Source organism: Mus caroli, unplaced genomic scaffold, assembly GCF_978045245.1.
Source record: "Mus caroli unplaced genomic scaffold, Mus_caroli_1 scaffold_19, whole genome shotgun sequence".
Classification (NCBI taxonomy): domain Eukaryota; kingdom Metazoa; phylum Chordata; class Mammalia; order Rodentia; family Muridae; genus Mus; species Mus caroli.
In genome coordinates, this window is record NW_028227274.1 from 25,917,563 (window position 1) to 25,930,269 (window position 12,707).

A 12,707-nucleotide genomic window follows, 5' to 3' on the forward strand; every position below is an offset into this window, starting at 1 on the left:
GTCACTGATGACAAAAATGGAACTTGAGTTGCTCATCAGACACTTGCATTTATTCCTTCCAAAAGATTAACATCACACTAAAAATAAGTAGGTGAGTAGGTGAGTCCACTAGCCATTAGTGTTTCTCATTGGAACTGTCCTGATATGCTTTTTATCTTACACAACACACATGCATTTAGTACCAGTGGGGAAATATGAATTATTTTAATAAATTATTTGAAATTTTCATTTGAGAAATTTCCAAAATAATAGCCCAAAACTTACATAAAAAACATCAAAAATTCAATAGGCTCTACAACTTTTAGATGAGAAAGACATTTAAAAAGGTGTAATAGTTAGTCCAGTTCAACTAAATAGAGTGGGCTTAATTGAATGATGTGAATCATTTTCTTTTCTTTTTTTTTTTTTGAATATTTTTTATTCTATATTTTCCTCAATTACATTTCCAATGCTATCCCAAAAGTCCCCCATACCCTCCCCCCCCCACTTCCCTATCCACCCATTCTCATTTTTTTGGCCTTGGCTTTCCCCTGTACTGGGGCATATAAAGTTTGTGTGTTCAATGGACCTCTCTTTCCAGTGATGGCTGACTAGGCCATCTTTTGATACATATGCGGCTAGAGTCAAGAGCTCCGGGATACTGGTTAGTTCATAATGTTGCACCTACAGGGTTGCAGATCTCTTTAGTTCCTTGGATACTTTCTCTAGCTCCTCTATTGGGGGCCCTGTGATCCATCCAATAGCTGACTGTGAGCATCCACTTATGTCCATCCTTTTCTCTCAGCTCCAAACTTTGTCTCTGTAGGTGATTGTTTCCAATTATAAGAAGGGGCAAAGTGTCCACACTATGGTCTTCGTTCTTGTTCAGTTTCATGTGTTTTGCAAATTGTATCTTATATCTTGGGTATCCTAAGTTTCTGGGCTAATATCCACTTATCAGTGAGTACATATCATTTGAGTTCTTTTGTGATTGTGTTACCTCACTCAGGATGATGCCCTCCAGGTCCAACCATTTGCCTAGGAATTTCATAAATTCATTTTTTTAAATAGCTGAGTATTACTCCATTATGTAAATATACCACATTTTTTGTATCCATTCCTCTGTTGAGGGGCATCTGGGTTCTTTCCAGCTTCTGGCTATATAAATAAGGCTGCTATGAACATAGTGGAGCATGTGTCCTTCTTACCAGTTGGAACATCTTCTGGATATATGCCCAGGAGAGGTATTGCGGGATCCTCTGGTAGTACTATGTCCAGTTTTCTGAGGAACCGCCAGATTGATTCCCAGAGTGGTTGTACAAGCTTGTAATCCCACCAACAATGGAGGAGCGTTGCTCTTTCTCCACATCCCTGCCAGCATCTGCTGTCACCTGAATTTTTTATCTTACCAATTCTGAGTGGTGTGAGATGGAATCTCAGGGTTGTTTTGATTTGCATTTCTCTGATGATTAGGGATGTTGAACATTTTTTCAGGTGCTTCTCAGCCATTTGGTATTCCTCAGGTAAGAATTCTTTGTTTAGCTCTGAGCCCCATTTTTTAATGGGGTTATTTGATTTTATGGAGTCCACCCTCTTGAGTTCTTTATATATATTGAATATTAGTCCCCTATCTGATTTAAGATAGGTAATGATCCTTTCCCAATCTGTTGGTGGCCTTTTTGTCTTATTGACAGTGTCTTTTGTCTTGCAGAAGCTTTGCAGTTTCATGAGGTCCCATTTGTCAATCCTCAATCTTACAGCACAAGCCATTGCTGTTATAATCAGGAATTTTTCCCCTGTGCCCATATCTTTGAGGCTTTTCCCCACTTTCTCCTCTATAAGTTTCAGTGTCTATGGTTTATTTTTTCTATTTTTTATTAGGTATTTAGCTCATTTACATTTCCAATGCTATACCAAAAGTCCCCCATATCCACCCACCCCTACTCTCCTACCCACCCACTCCCCCTTTTTGGCCCAGGTGTTCCCCTGTACTGGGGCATATAAAGATGCAAGTCCAATGGGCCTCTTTTTCAAGTGATGGCCTATTAGGCCATCTTTTGATACATATGCAGGCAGAGACAAGAGATCCGGGGTACTGGTTAGTTCATATTGTTGTTCTACCTATAGGTTTGCAGATCCCTTTAGCTCCTTGGGTACTTTCTCTAGCTCCTCCATTGGGGGCCCTGTGATCCATTCAATAGCTGACTGTGAGCATCCACTTCTGTGTTTGCTTGGCACTGGCATAGTCTCACAAGAGACAGCTATATCTGGGTCCTTTCAGCAAAATCTTGCTAGTGTATGCAATGGTGTCAGCGTTTGGAAGATGATCATGGGAAAGATCTCTGGATATGGCAATCACTAGATGGTCCATCCTTTAGTCACACTTTCAAATTTTGTCTCTGTAACTCCTTCCATGGGTGTTTTGTTCCCTATTCTAAGAAGGGGCAAAGTGTCCACACTTTGGTCTTCCTTCTCTTGAGTTTAATGCGTTTAGCAAATTGTATCTTATATCTTGGGTATCCTAAGTTTCTGAGCTAATATCCACTTATCAGTGAGTACATATTGTGAGAGTTCCTTTGTGATTGGGTTACCTCACTCAGTATGATGCCCTCCAGGTCCATCCATTTGCCTAGGAATTTCATAAATTCATTCTTTTTAATAGCTGAGTAGTACTCCATTGTGTAAATGTACCACAATTTCTGTATCCATTCCTCTGTTGAGGGGCATCTGGGTTCTTTCCAGCTTCTGACTATTATAAATAAGGCTGCTATGAACATAGTGGAGCATGTGTCCTTCTTACCGGTTGAGACATCTGGATATATCCCCAGGAGAGGTATTGCTGGATTCTCCGGTAGTACTATGTCCAATTTTCTAAGGAACAGCAAGACTGATTTCCAGAGTGGTTGTACAAGCTTGCAGTCCCACCAACAATGGAGGAGCGTTCCTCTTTCTAGACATCCTTCCCAGCATCTGCTGTCACCAGAATTTTTCATCTTAACCATTCTGACTGGTGTGAGGTGGAATCTGAGGGTTGTTTTGATTTGCAATTCCCTGATGATTAAGGATGTTGAACAGTTTTTCAGGTGCTTCTCTGCCATTTGGTATTCCTCGGGTAAGAATTCCTTGTTCAGTTCTGAGCCCCATTTTTAATGGGGTTATTTGATTTTATGGAGTCCACCTTCTTGGATTCTTTATATATATTGGATATTAGTCCCCTATCCGATTTGGGATAGGTAAAGATCCTTTCTCAATCTGTTGGTGGCCTTTTTGTCTTATTGATGGTGTCTTTTGCCTTGCAGAAGCTTCACAATTTTATGAGGTCCCACTTGTCAATTCTCGATCTTACAGCACAAGCCATTGCTGTTCTATTCAGGAATTTTCCCCCTGTACCCATATCTTCAAGGCTTTTCCCTACTTTCTCCTCTATAAGTTTTAGTGTCTCTGGTTTTATGTGGAGTTCCTTAATCCACTTAGATTTGACCTTAGTACAAGGAGATAGGAATGGATCAATTTGCAATCTTCTACATGATAACAGCCAGTTGTGCCAGCACCATTTGTTGAAAATTCTGTCTTTTTTCCACTGGATGGTTTTAGCTCCCTTGTCAAAGATCAAGTGACCATAGGTATGTGGGTTCATCTCTGGGTCTTCAATTCTGTTCCATTGATGTACTTGTCTGTCACTATACCAGTACCATGCAGTTTTTATCAGAATTGCTCTGTAGTAAAGCTTTAGGTCAGGCATGGTGATTCCACCAGAGGTTCTTTTATCCTTGAGAAGAGTTTTTGCTATCCTAGGTTTTTTGTTATTCCAGATGAATTTGCAGATTGCTCTTTCTAATTCGATGAAGAATTGAGTTGGAATTTTGATGGGGATTGCATTGAATCTGTAGATTGCTTTTGGCAAGATAGCCACTTCTACAATGCTGATCCTGCCAATCCATGAGCATGGGAGATCTTTCCATCTTCTGAGATCTTCTTTAATTTCTTTCTTCAGAGAATTGAAGTTTTTATTAAACAGATCTTTCACTTCCTTAGTTAGAGTCATGTCAAGATATTTTATATTATTTGTGACTATTGAGAAGGGTGTTGTTTCCAAATTTTTTTCTCAGCCTGTTTATTCTTTCTGTAGAGAAAGGCCATTGACCTGTTTGAGTTAATTTTATATCCAGCTACTTCCCCGAAGCTGTTTATCAGGTTTAGGAGTTCTCTGGTGGAATTTTTAGGGTCACTTATATATACTATCATATCATCTGCAAAAAGTGATATTTTGACTTCATCTTTTCCAATTTGTATCCTCTTGATCTCCTTTTGTTGTCAAATTGCTCTGGCTAGGACTTCAAGTACAATGTTGAATAGGTATGGAGAGAGTGGACAGCCTTGTCTATTCCCTGATTTTAGTGGGATTGCTTCAAGCTTCTCACCATTTACGTTGATGTTGGCTACTGGTTTGCTGTAGATTGCTTTTATCATGTTTAGGTATGGGCCTTGAATTCCTGATCTTTCCAAGACTTTTATCATGAATGGGTGTTGGATTGTTTCAAATGCTTTCTCAGTATCTAAGGAGATGATCATGTGTTTTTTTTGTCTTTGAGTTTGTTTATATAATGGATTACGTTGATGGATTTCTGTATATTAAACCATCCCTGCATCACTGGAATAAAACCTACTTGGTCAGGATGAATGATTGCTTTAATGTGTACTTGGATTCGGTTAGCAAGAATTTTAATGAGGATTTTTGCATTGATATTCATAAGGGAATTTGGTCTGAAGTTCTCTATCTTTGTTGGATCTTTCTGTGGTTTAGGTATCAGAGTAATTGTGGCTTCATAGAATGAGCTGGGTAGAGTTCCTTCTACTTCTATTTTGTGGAATAGTTTGTGCAGAACTGGAATTAGATCTTCTTTGAAGGTCTGGTAGAACTCAGCACTAAACCCATCTGGTCCTGGGCATTTTTGGTTGGGAGACTATTAATGACTGCTTCTATTTCTTTAGGGGATATGGGACTGTTTAGATCGTTAACTTGATCCTGATTTAACTTTGGTACCTGGTATCTGTCTAGAAGTTTGTCCATTTCATCCAGGTTTTCCAGTTTTGGTGAGTATAGCCTTTTGTAGAAGGATCTGATGGTGTTTTGGATTTCTTCAGGATCTGTTGTTATGTCTCCCTTTTCATTTTTGATTTTGTTAATTAGGATGTTATCCCTGTGCCCTCTAGTGAGTCTAGCTAAGGGATTATCTATCTTGTTGATTTTCTCAAAGAATCAACTCCGACTTCGGTTAATTCTTTGAATTGTTCTTCTTGTTTCCACTTGGTTGATTTCACCCCTGAGTTTGATTATTTCTTGCCATCTACTCTTCTTGGGTGAATTTTCTTCCTTTTTTTCTAGCGCTTTTAGATGTGTTGTCAAGCTGCTAGTGTGTGCTCTCTCCAGTTTCTTTTTGGAGGCACTCAGAGCTATGAGTTTCCCTCTTAGAAATGCTTTCATTGTGCCCCATAGGTTTGGGTATGTTGTGGCTTCATTTTCATTAAACTTTAAGAAGTCTTTAATTTCTTTCTTTATTCCTTCCTTGACCAAGGTATCTTTGAGCAGAGTGTTGTTCAGTTTCCACATGAATGTTGGCTTTCAATTATTTATGTTGTTATTAAAGATCAGCCTTAGTCCATGGTGGTCTGATAGGATGCATGGGACAATTTCAATATTTTTGTATCTGTTGAGGCCTGTTTTGTGACCAATTATATGGTCAGTTTTGGAGAAGGAACCATGAGGTGCTGAGAAGAAGTTGCATCCTTTTGTTTTAGTATAAAATGTTCTGTAGATATCTGTTAAGTCCATTTGTTTCATAACTTCTGTTAGTTTCACTGTGTCACTGTTTAATTTCTCTTTCCACGATCTGTCCATTAATGAAAGTGGTGATTTGAAGTCACTCACTATTATTGTGTGAGGTGCAATGTGTGCTTTGAGCTTTACTAAAGTGTCTTTAATGAATGTGTCTGCCCTTGCATTTGGAGCATAGATATTCAGAATTGAGAGTTCCCCTTGAAGGATTTTACCTTTGATGAGTATGAAGCGTCCTTCCTTGTCTTTTTTGATAACTTTGGGTTGGAAGTCGATTTTATTCAATATTAGAATGGGTACTCCAGCTTGTTTCTTCAGACCATTTGCTTGGAAAATTGTTTTCCAGCCTTTCATTCTGAGGTAGTGTCTGTCTTTTTCCCTGAGATGGGTTTCCTGTAAGCAGCAGAATGTTGGGTCCTCTTTGTGTAGCCAGTCTGTTAGTCTATGTCTTTTTATTGGGGAATTGAGTCCATTGATATTAAGAGATATTAAGGAAAAGGAATTGTTGCTTCCTTTTATTTTTGTTGTTAGAGTTTTCATTCTGTTCTTTTGGCTGTGTTCTTTTTGGTTTGTTGAGGGATTACTTTCTTGCTTTTTCTAGGGTGTGATTTTTGTCCTTGTATTGGTTGTTTTCTGTTATTATCCTTTGAAGGGCTGGATTTGTGGAAAGATAATGTGTGAATTTGGTTTTGTCGTGCAATACTTTGGTTTCTCCCTCTGTGGTAATTGAGAGTTTGGTCAGGTATAGTAGCCTGGGTTGGCATTTGTGTTCCCTTAGTGTCTGTATAACATCTGTCCAGGCTCTTCTGGCTTTCATAGTCTCTGGTGAAAAGTCTGGTATAATTCTGACAGGCCTGCCTTTATATGCTACTTGATCTTTCTCCCTTACTGCTTTTAATATTCTATCTTTATTGAGTGCATTTGTTCTTCTGATTATTATGTGTCGGGAGGAATTTCTTTTCTATTCCAGTCTATTTGGAGTTCTGTAGGCTTCTTGTATGTTTATGGGCATCTCTTTCTTTAGGTTTGGGAAGTTTTCTTCTATAATTTTGTTGAAGATATTTGCTGGCCCTTTAAGTTGAAAATCTTCATTCTCATCAACTCCTATTATCCGTAGGTTTGGTCTTCTCATTGTGTCCTGTATTTCCTGGATGTTTTGAGTTAGGATCCTTTTGCGTTTTGTATTTTCTTTGATTGTTGTGCCTATGTTCTCTATGGAATCTTCTGCACCTGAGATTCTCTCTCCCATCTCTTGTATTCTGTTGCTGATGCTTGCATCTATGGTTCCAGATTACTTTTCTAGGGTTTCTATCTCCAGCGTTGCCTCACTTTGGGTTTTCTTTATTGTGTCTACTTCCCTTTTTAGGTCTAGTATCGTTTTGTTCATTTCCATTACCTGTTTGTATCTGTTTTCCTGTTTTTCCTTAAGAACTTCTACCTGTTTGGTTGTGTTTTCCTGTTTTTCTTTAAGGACTTGTAACTCTTTAGCAGTGTTCTCATGTATTTCTTTAAGTGAGTTATTAAAGTCCTTCTTGATGTCCTCTACCATCATCATGAGATATGCTTTTAAATCCGGATCTAGCTTTTCGGTTGTGTTGGGGTGCCCAGGACTAGGTGGGGTGTGAGTGCTGTGTTCTGATGATGGTGAGTGGTCTTGATTTCTGTTAGCAGGATTTTTATGTTTGCCGTTCGCAATCTGGTAATCTCTGGAGCTAGTTGTTATAGTTGTCTCTAGTTAGAGCTTGTGCCTCAGGTGATTATGTTAGCCTCTATCAGCAGACCTGGGTGACTAGATCTCTCCTTAATTTCAGTGGTCAGAGTACTCTCTGCAGGCAAGCTCTCCTCTTGCAGGGAAGGTGCCCAGATATCTGGTGTTCCAACCTGCCTCCTGGCACAAGTTGTGTTCCACTCACCAGAGATCTTAAGATCCCATGGAGGGTCCTGTGAGGATCTTGGGGGTCTCCGGAGACCCCCCCCCCGGACCAGGAACCCCAGTGCTGCAGTGGACCGGAAGTGACTTGAGCCCTTGATCAGGTCAGGTTATCTGCTTCCTTAATTAATGCAGTCTCAGGTCCCGTACGATTGGATTGGAGCAGATGCTGTGTTCCACTCACCAGAGGTCTTAGGATCCTGTGGGGGATTCTGTGTGGGTCCTTTTGGGTCCTGGACCAGGAACCAGGGTTCTGCAGTCGTGAATCATTTTCTTAATTCTGAGTTCTGACCAGCTAAATACAGTGGGCTTAGATTATCTAAATTGTTTTCTTAATTCTGAGTTTGAAAGTAAGAGGCATGAAGGAAAATCCATGTATCTTTTCCATGAATTTCTTTTTGATTATATTGAGTTATAGACATTAACCTTTATTTAAATTACATTTTTAAACAGATAGAAAGTTAATGAGTTAATATTCTAGAAGGTCATTAAAACTCAAGAGGCTCTGAAGACATCCAGACATTACCAATAGAGGAGTTTCTGTAAAACTATTCTAGGAGGGTGTTTATGGGGGCCAAGTAGACAGATGAGGCAAAGAGTTACTCTAGTCTATGAGAAAAGAGAAATAAAAAATGATATTTCCCTTTTTGATATGTTTATAGTAATTCTCTTCCATTTTAACACCAAGGATATTGAAATAGAGATGACATGTGCCTTTAAAATAGTCTTTATTTGCAGAGTAGATTCCACAATTTATGGCACTGATATATATATATATATATATATATATATATATATATATATATACTGATATATATATATATATATATTGTAATGTTAATGTAAAATGATTAAGTAGGAATGTTTTTTATAGGCACATGTGCATTTGTGAGCATATATGTGTACAGATATTTGTGTCTATGTATACATGTGTATGTATACGTATGTCTCTTCTGTATGTCTGTGTATGTATGTGAATTGGTTGTATGTGTGTGTGTCATTATGTATATGTATGTACATTCATGAACGCATGTGTGTATGTGTATGTATGTGTATACATGTTATGATATAACATACATTTACTGGGTGAATTCTTTATACCTTCTACTTTATTTTGAATTTCCTCATAGCCACACATCAACATCACTGATATTGATGTTTTTAGAAGTCAATTAACACTCTGCTATCACTTGAAGCTCAGAAGCATTTTGGCAGTTTTAAAGCTTCTGAGTGATGAAGATTGTAATTTCTAATATAGACACTTTACCTGTAGTCAATGACTCTATTCTTGAATTTGCTCTTAGCTTTTCTTAAAGCTGTTATTACATTCAGTGCCATGGTGGACATGCCTTTCCATAATGGAGAAAAGGTGAAGTGGCTTATATATTCAAAGAACAGACTCTGCCTAGATTTTAGAAGAAAACATTACAAAGTTGCATTGTGGAGTTAATATATAAGTTCATGACTCAAGTGAATTGCCAAGTTTCTAGGATACTAAGGGTAGCTGACGTTAAGGGAGAAAACAACTTAAGGTTGGGCACTGTGAATTTGTTCTCCTATACCCCTTTTAAAGTTATTTTGGTATACTTGATTTCTTTGCTGGAAATACATAAATAGGTCACTTCTTATGGAACATTAAATTACCTGTGACATACTCCTGGGATCTCTTCTCTATTACAGAATCAAACAGTGAGGCAATCAAGTCTCTATCACATGTTCAAACATTGAAAAATCGTTAGATTCTTGGACTTTCTGATGAAAAAAAGATAGCCATTGTTGGACTAGCCTGACCACAGGACAAGCCCTCTAAGTCATTCGCTTTTAATACATGTTCCTATTCATCCAATTTTTATATAATTATATTCTGTTGTATTATGTGCCTAGATGCACCATTTCTAAGAGAAGCATTTTAAATTAGAAGGATAAAATAGACTAAGAGAGATTGACAGAAAGTTGTTCTTTATAAACAGAAAGGATAACATAATGTCAATGTCTATGTTACTTTAAGACACAATGGTCTCTGGGTCACATGATATAAAATCTAGGTGTATTGTGGTATGTGGAATAAAGTACTTGCTTAACACACATCAGACCCAGCATAGGGAAAACAAAATAAAACAAACAAAAAAGCAGAGAGTGTGGAGAGCCGTGCCATGAGCAATCGCCATTATAAGATGGCGCTGGCCTCCGCTGTGCCTAACTAGTAAACAAGCCTTGTACGCAGGTGCAAGAGTGAACTCACTCTTAGTCATTGTCCATTCTTGGCGCTTAGTAATGGGGTGATGGGCGAGCAATGAATCAGGAGCTGTCACGCCACATCAGGTGCCAAAACGTCATGCTGAGGGCTATATAAGCGACTCCATTTTCTGGGGTCAGGGTCTTCCTGAGAAGTAAGCAATAAAGCTTTGCCGCAGAAGATTCACACCAGCACAAGGGAAATCCCCTGTTCGCAGGGCAGAACCAGAACTGCGGGACATTACAGCTCCGTAAGGTACGTGCAGTCTTGAAATTTCTCCAGAGTTAGACGCCTTTTTGATTGTTTGCACAGCAATTGCACTTTCCCTTTCGGTTTCGTTTTGCTTCCACCACTGGAACTGTTGACTGGTTCCCAGTCACCGTCAGGCCTGGACAGCGCCTGGACAGTGACCAGTTTCAGTCGCAGTCAGGACTGGATTGCGGCAGTATGGGAATTTCTCACTCTGTAGTAGTGGCATTAAGGTCGATCCTGAAGCAGTGTGGCCTAAAAATTGCCACTAAGACTATAGAGGGATTTGTCGAGGAGGTAGGCCGTGTGGCACCATGGAATGCTTGCTCAGGTTCGTTAACTGTCGCCTCTTGGGACAAATTGAAAGGAGATCTAGTTAGGGAACAGCAGAACAGCAAACTTAAAACAGGGATCATGCCATTGTGGAAATTGGTGAGATTGTGCTTAACAGATGAGGATTGTCAGCAAATGGTAGAAGTGGGGCAGAAAATTTTGGACAAAATTTAAGACAGTCTATCAGAGGCAGAGTGGGGAGAGAGATTGAAAGTTGGAATGAAACAAGGTGCACTGAAGAATTTAGGCCTTTCCACGGGCCTTGAGCCCGAGGAAAAGAGATATAAAGGAAAGAATGCCTTGGGTGAGGTTAGAAAAAGGGATGGAAAGGGAGAGAAGAAGAGAGAAAGAACCGGAGTGGCACATAAGGAAAGGAGCCTCTACCCGCCATTAGATGAGTTCAAGGCACTAGCTGTCAGTAGCTCAGAATTGGATAAGGAACTTAGCTCCTCTGAGGAGACAGACTTAGAGGAAGAAAGATGCCAGCCAGATGAAAGATGAGCTAATCAGTCACAGAATAACATAAAGAAAGCAAAAGTAGCTAGAGACAAATGTCAAATCACTATGCGGTCTTCAGATCTGCAACCTCTGGGTCCTAGTACACCTCCGCCCTATGTGCAGAGGTATCAGTCAGACTCATTCGTTTCAAAAGAGGAACAGAGAAAAGTGCAGCAAGCTTTCCCAGTCTTTGAAGGCGCAGAGGGCGGACGCAATCACATCCCGGTGGAGTATATACAGATTAAAGAACTAGCGGAGTTAGTCCGTAAGTATGGAGTCAATGCCAACTTTACTGTAGCCCAAGTCGAAAGGCTTGCGACTCTGGCAATGACCCACAGCGATTGGATGACTGTAGTAAAAGCCGCATCTCCTAACATGGGAATGTATTTAGAATGGAAAGCTTTGTGGCAAGACTCCTGCCAAGCACAGGCAAGGGCCAATGCCAATGTTGAAGGGGACCAAGGAACATGGACTTTTGAGTTGCTTACAGGTCAGGGACAACACGCTAATAACCAGACAAATTACCATTGGGGAGCTTACGCTCAGATCTCAGCTGCTGCAGTTAAGGCATGGAAGGCACTCTCTAAGAAGGGAGAGGCAAGTGGGCATTTGACCAAGATTACCCAGGGCGCCCAGGAGTTGTTCTCAGATTTTGTGGCTAGAATGACAGAAACAGCAGGGAGAATTTTTGGGGACCCAGAGACAGCTATGTCTTTAATTGAGTTGATCTATGAACAGGCTACCCAGGAATGCAGGGCGGCTATTACACCTAGAAAGAGCAAGGGACTGCAGGACTGGTTGAAGGTTTGCCATGAGCTTGGAGGGTCACTCACTAATGCCAGTGGTTTAGCAGCTGCCATTCTACAAGGGCAAAAACGCCCTGACATGGCTGAGCTCAAACTCTGCTATAATTGTGGCAAACTGGGACACTTCAAAAAGGACTGTAGAGCCCTTGTCAAAAGGAGAGTGCCAGGACTCTGTCCTAAGTGTGGGAAAGGATATCTCCTTAGGCTAGAGATTGTCGTTCAGTCAGGACATTCGAGGCAGGCCCCTGCAGCCAGGATTCCCTCAAGCAGTAGATAATGAGACCATTCCAAAAAAACAGTACAGGGCCCCCAGGTCTCAGGGCCTGAAAACATATGGGACCTTGACAGGCAAAAGGTGGACCCCACAGTCCGCAGGGCAACAGAAGGATCAGCTGGGTTGGACCTCCATACCATCACCCGATTCATGCTGCTGCCCCAAATGGGGGTGCAGCCTATTCCTACTGACTGTAAAGGACCTCTGCCATCCGGGAGTGTCAGCCTAATATTGGGCCGGGCCTCCCTTACCTTACAAGGTCTTATTGTTCACCCTGGAGTCGTAGATCAAGACTATGAAGGGGAACTTCAAGTTCTCTGTTCCTGTCCTCAGAGTGTCTTTTCTATTTCACAAGGGGATAGAATAGCTCAGTTAATAATTTTGCCAAGCCTACATGGCTGTTTTCCTTCCTCTGGTGTCCCTCGAGCTACCAGAGGGATTGGTTCTACTGGAAATGATTCTGCTTACTTAGTAATGCCTCTTGACTCCAGGCCATTCTTAGAATTAGTTATAAAAGGAAAACAATTTAAATGGATTTTAGACACAGGAGCAGATAAAAGTGTCCT